This window comes from Anguilla rostrata, chromosome 17, assembly GCF_018555375.3.
Source record: "Anguilla rostrata isolate EN2019 chromosome 17, ASM1855537v3, whole genome shotgun sequence".
NCBI lineage: Eukaryota > Metazoa > Chordata > Actinopteri > Anguilliformes > Anguillidae > Anguilla > Anguilla rostrata.
The window spans coordinates 30,358,487-30,364,486 of NC_057949.1; the positions used below are offsets into that span (position 1 = coordinate 30,358,487).

At 51.5% G+C, this 6,000-nt stretch overlaps 1 long non-coding RNA gene across 4 annotated transcripts in view; it reads left to right on the forward strand.

Moving 5' to 3' along the window:
* LOC135243810 (uncharacterized) overlaps window positions 1–4,747 on the forward strand; it is a 51,856-nt gene extending 47,109 nt beyond the window's left edge. The window contains exons 3-4 of one of the 4 annotated variants that reach the window (XR_010326798.1): window positions 3,134–4,043; window positions 4,541–4,747. This is a non-coding gene — a long non-coding RNA (uncharacterized LOC135243810). Of the gene's footprint in view, window positions 1–3,133; window positions 4,136–4,540 lie in introns of those variants that run through there. The other 3 variants (XR_010326799.1, XR_010326800.1, XR_010326797.1) reach the window with 3 other exon arrangements.
* The last annotated feature ends 1,253 nt before the right edge of the window (window positions 4,748–6,000 follow it).

A 6,000-nucleotide genomic window follows, 5' to 3' on the forward strand; every position in this document is an offset into this window, starting at 1 on the left:
TGGACACCGCTGCTGTGTGGATGGACGAGTATAATAGCACAGCCAGTCACTGATTGGCTGGCAGATTCCGGTGGCTTCTGCTCAGCTGTTAGAGAGCGGCAGTGAGGAAGAGGCAGTGAGGAAGAGGCTGCTATTAGGGCTGGATAATTAGCTCATTCAGATGAGGTGGCAAAGGCAGCCCTTGGCTAGACAAGCAGGAGGCTAGTGTCACCAGGAGCACACACACACACACACACACCATCTTGCAGGCCATCAAGGTGCCACATGCAAGCGCCACCTGCTGGTCTGTTCTGCACATGCAGCCACAAACCATGTAGTTGTGCATCCTGTACAAAAAAAATAAAAATGTGCAAGCGCCTCCCCAACACCAGGGGCTGTGCTATGGCAGGATCCCCGCACCCCCCCCAGCACCCCCCCCCCCCCCAGCCACACGCTGTGCGCTGGAGGCCCAGACTCCCTCACACGGAGCAGGAATCCGCTCAGAGTGCAGGGTGTGGAGCGCGGGGCCCGGGGCCTGCCCGGGGGGGTCAGGGGGGTCGGAGGTCATAATTTAGGGCTCTGCCTCAGACCAGGGAGAGGGGGCAGCCCTCCCCCCCCCTCCCCACTGGGGCATTCTCTCTGTTTTTCGGGGTAGAAGGGAGTGGGGGTTTTGTGAGCAGGAAGTGCAGGCTGGCCCTGGCCTCTGGGTGAACCCGTGTGGTGAGGTGAAACAGAAGGCAGCGGAGGCCCTGGGGGGCCCTGGGGGGCCATGCGGAGGGGCGGGGGGGGCGTGCGGAGGGGCGGGGGGGGCGTGCGGGAGACAGAGACTGAGTGCAGCAGCTACGGCTGCCGCCACTGCAGATCATTAGGAACATAAGATCCGCTTGATGGGCCCCTGGTCTGCGCAGAGCTCCTGCCAAATGGACACATTTTTCCTAATTAGGGGGAGGAGGGAGAGAGGGGTGGAGGGTGGGGGGCTGGGCGCTGCGGGGGGGCGGGGGGGTGGTGCTGTCCCCTGCTTGGAGCCACCATCAGGAGGCAGCACTGGGGTTCTTAAGGAACTGAGTTCCGATCGATTCCACAAAAAAACGCGTCTCCATCTATTTTATTATATATATATATATATATATATATATATATAGTGGCAGCAATGTCCTCCAAACAGAGTCAGCCGCTCAGAATAACACAGCGCTGACTGGATTCGCTTGCCAGAGGGGTCTTTGGGAATGCATGCATGTTAATGTTACGTATACATACGCCTGCAAATAGTGATGTACTGTACCCTATATATTTAAATATATAAAATAGAAAGGCAAGCCATTATGCAGTTTTATGTATATAAAGTTGCATGTTTTTATAACACAAGCTAAAGAGACCTGCTTTTTCATTTTCATAAATTAATCAAAGTAGTAGCACCTGGTTGCATGTAGTCCAGATTAAAACTTTATAACTGATGAGGGGAACATATACAAACATACATTTTCACAATTGTGTGTGTGTGTGTGTGTGTGTGTGTGTGTGTGTGTGTGTGTGGTGTGGTGTGTGTGTGTGTGTGTGTGTGTGGTGTGTGTGTGTGTGAGTGTGTGTGTGCGCGTCTGTAGGCCGCTGGAGCCCCAGAGTGGTAGTGGTTAGCGGGAGAGCTCTGGGGCTCCTGAGGCCTACACACACACCGCTCCCCACCACACACTACACACACCACTCCAGCCAACACCACCACACACACTCACTCTCACACACACCACCACACCACACACTCACACACCACACCACACACTCCACACAACCACGCACACACACACCACACATCCACACTCACACATCGCACACACACCCACACACTCACACATCACACACACTGCACACACACACGCACACGTACTCACACACACACACACTCACACACCACACACACTCACACACACACACTCACACACACACACACTCACACACACCACACACCACACCACACCACACACACACACCACACACACGCACACACCACACACACACACACACACACCACACGCACACACTCACACTCACACACACACACACACACACACACACACACACACACTCTCACACACACACACACACACACTCGTGCGGGGCAGACCCGTGGCTTTGATCAGCAGGCTGAGCTGAATTTACGCTGCGCCATTGAGCCGGAGAGAAAGGACTCCCCTCGGACAGAGCTCAGCAGTGAGTACAGCTCCCTAAATCTGCCCGCCCAGATTTACTGCCCCCATTCACATGTTTAACTGCAAATACAATCATCCTCTAATAGTATAACAGATATAAAAGATGGCCGCCGCGCAGATATCACACAAAACCTTTATCAGCTGAATAAACTATTCAGGACAAATAACAAAAAAAACCGACTGCGGGCCAGGGCCCCAGGGCCGGTTGCCCGTGGATAATAAAGAGAATGCCGTGCGTGCGTGCGTGCGTGCGTGCGTGCGTGGAAAACAACAGCGGAGAAAGAAACAACTTTCACCGGAAGGTTTACTGCCGACATGCATCGTCTTCTCTGGCTGTGTGAGCGTTGGTCACTAGTGTGATGTTGTTCACTAGCGTGTGATGTTGTTTGCTAGTGTGTGATGTTGTTCACTAGCGTGTGATGTTGTTCACTAGTGTGATGTTGTTCACTAGCATGTGATGTTGTTCACTAGTGTGATGTTGTTCACTAGTGTGATGTTGTTCACTAGCGTGTGATGTTTGCTAGTGTGTGATGTTGTTTGCTAGTGTGTGATGTTGTTCACTAGCGTGTGATGTTGTTCACTAGTGTGATGTTGTCATAGCGTGTGATGTTCATAGTGTGATTTGTCAGTAGCTGTGATGTGTCATAGTGTGATGTTGTTCATTACTGTGTGATTTTGGTCAGTAGTGTGTGATGTTGTTCATTACTGTGTGATTTTGGTCAGTAGCGTGTGATGTTGTTCATTACTGTGATTTTGGTCAGTAGCGTGTGATGTTGTTCATTACTGTGATCTTGGTCAGTAGCGTGTGATGTTCATTAGTGTGTGATGTTGTTCACTACTGTGTGAGATATCGTTCACTCTAGACTTGGCCGGCGTCTCCCCCTTCCCAGCACATTTTCTGCCCCACTCCACTCAAAAAAAAACTCCCATCAGCCCCTCTACTTTCCCCACAGAACATTCCCCCTCCAGCTGGAGTGGAGTAAGCAGCGTGACAGCGATGGCGTGCGGTCGCCGTGCGACTGGGCCCCCCCCCCCCGTGCGTCTCCGGCGTCGCTCGTAAATTCCTCCCGGTCGGGGCCCCTTCCCTGTTTCCCCGCCGGCCTCCTGTGAAAGGAAAAGGAATCCTGGCATCAGCGTTCCCGCGGAAACGGGCGCCGGCTCCTCTGTGCTCCCGCGCTGGCGGTAAATAAGAGCTGTTGCCCGGCGACCGCGCGGCAGCTCGGGGTCGGATGAAAGCGCCCGAACCGGCGTGACGGACGGGACGTGGGCGGGGCCGGCCGGCGTAAACCTGTCCGCACCCCTCTGATGGCGGGACCCCTGGATGCCACCCGGGGGTGAGCTCTGTGGTTTCCACTTAAAACTACAACCCCCCCCCCCCCTTAAAAAACACACCAAACTAAGGGGCAGCATAAAATGGTATAGTAGGAAAAAAGCATGAAAGCTTGTGGTTGGGCGTTGGGGGGGGGGACTTAAATGAACACAGCGAGTTAAGAAAGTGTGCAGTGTGAGTCGGTTGGTGATGGTGGTTAAAGTGTGCAGTGTGAGTCGGTTGGTGATGGTGGGTAAAGTGTGCAGTGTGAGTCGGTTGGTGATGGTGGTTAAAGTGTGCAGTGTGAGTCGGTTGGTGATGGTGGGTAGAAAGTGTGCAGTGTGAGTCGGTTGGTGATGGTGGTTAAAGTGTGCAGTGTGAGTCGGTTGGTGATGGTGGTTAAAGTGTGCAGTGTGAGTCGGTTGGTGATGGTGGGTAAGAAAGTGTGCAGTGTGAGTCGGTTGGTGATGGTGGTTAAAGTGTGCAGTGTGAGTCGGTTGGTGATGGTGGTTAAAGTGTGCAGTGTGAGTCGGTTGGTGATGGTGGGTAAGAAAGTGTGCAGTGTGAGTCCATTGGTGATGGTGGATTTGGAGGGTATTTTGGCACAACCTACAGCCCTCTCTCCCTGGGCCTGGGGGCCTCTGTGGTTCATTGAAACAGCCCCCCACCCCCAAACACACAAACTGCCAGCATACAAATGAGTATAGTAGGAGAGCGGGATGAAAGCTGTGGTTGTGGCGTTGGGGAGGGGACTTAATGGACACGCGGTTAAGGAAAGTGTGCAGTGTGAGTAGGTTGGTATGGTGGTAAAGTGTGCAGTGGATAGTTGGTGATTGGGTAAAGTGTGCGGTTGAGTACGGTTGGGATGGTGGTTAGTGTGCAGTATGGTGGTTGGTGTGGGGTAAGGTGCATGTGTGGTCATGGTGATGGTGGTTAAGGGCAAGTGTGAGTCGGGGGTATGGTGGGTAAGAAAGTGTGCAGTGTGAGTCGGTTGGTGATGGTGGGTAAGAAAGTGTGCAGTGTGAGTCAGTTGGTGATGGTGGATTTGGAGGGTACAGGTAAGGGTATGAGTATGGGTATGCTGGTACGGGTACGGGTAAGGGTAAGGGTATGAGTATGGGTATGCGGGTTTGAGTACGGGTATGGGTACGGGTACGGGTACGGGTATGAGTACGGGTATGCGGGTATGGGTACGGGTACAGGTAAAGGTAAGGGTGTGAGTACGGGTATGGGTATGCGGGTGCGGGTACGGGTACAGGTAAGGGTATGGGTATGGTATGGGTATGGTACAGGTAGGTACGGTAGGTTGAGTATGGTATCGCTGGTAACCCAGCCCGGCCGGCAGATTTCTTTGCCTTTCCTTCTGAAAAGCTGTACAAGTTTTAGGACTAAAAATGCCACATCCCTGCCACAAGGACAGACTGCCTCTGTCATAAAATAAGCATGTGTTATGTTGTGTAGTCCTGCCTGAGGTGAAACTACATTTCCCATCTGTAGCCTTTCTTGGCAGCTCAGAACTATGGGAAGAGCTTTCCTAACTCTGCCCTGCTCATCAGAAAGCCATCTGTGATTAGCAGGAAGAAGGATTTTGGCTTCCTGGTATAGAGTTAATGAATGCTCTCATCAGGGAGAGGCTATTTTCGACAATATCTATTACTTCAATATTTCAGCAAATCACAACATTTTTCATACAAGGAAAATGTAGTTCTCATGCGAACGTATAGCAAATGTGTGCCGTATAGATCATCCCAGAGAGGTCTGGCTGATGGGGATCATCATTACCCTACTTCCTGCAGTGCTTTAGCTCCCTAGAGCTGGAGTCTGAACGGGCTCCTGCAATCGAAGGGTTACTTCTGCACGAGCGTCAGCTCACGCTGTCCTTATCAATGGCGGGTTCCCCCTCTCGACTTGGCAGAGAAAATTTAAAGAGGTGCCATTTTCATTGCATGACATTAATTTTCCGTTTGACATGTAGTGTACTGTAAGTAACTGGAAAGTGTAATTAATGTTTCTTCGATCTGTTATCCAAAGTAAAGGTCAGCGCTTAATGTGTGGAGTGCAGTGGCACAAGGGTGTATAAAACTGAATGATTGGCCATTCCGAAGTAGAATAAATATCAACTTCAAATTAAACTGTTCTTTTACCACAAGTGATTCTGGAGAGTCTCACTGTGAACTGCAACTTTGCCATTATGCAACTGGACAAGTCGGCAAGTTCCAAAGAAAAAGGATCTAATTAGCTGGCAAAATGTAGCTAGCACATCTCTCTCTCTCGCTCTCAATCTCTCTCTCACGTGCGCGCGCACACACACACTCACTTTCTCTCTCTATCTCTCTCTGCCGCGCTCACACGCACACACACACACACACACACACTGTCTCTCTCTCTCCCTCTCTCAATCTCTCTCTGACAAGCACACACACAAGCTCTCTCTCAATCTCTCACGCACACACACATACACACACACTCTCACTCTCTCTCTCTCTATCTCAGTCTTTCTCTCTCTCTAAC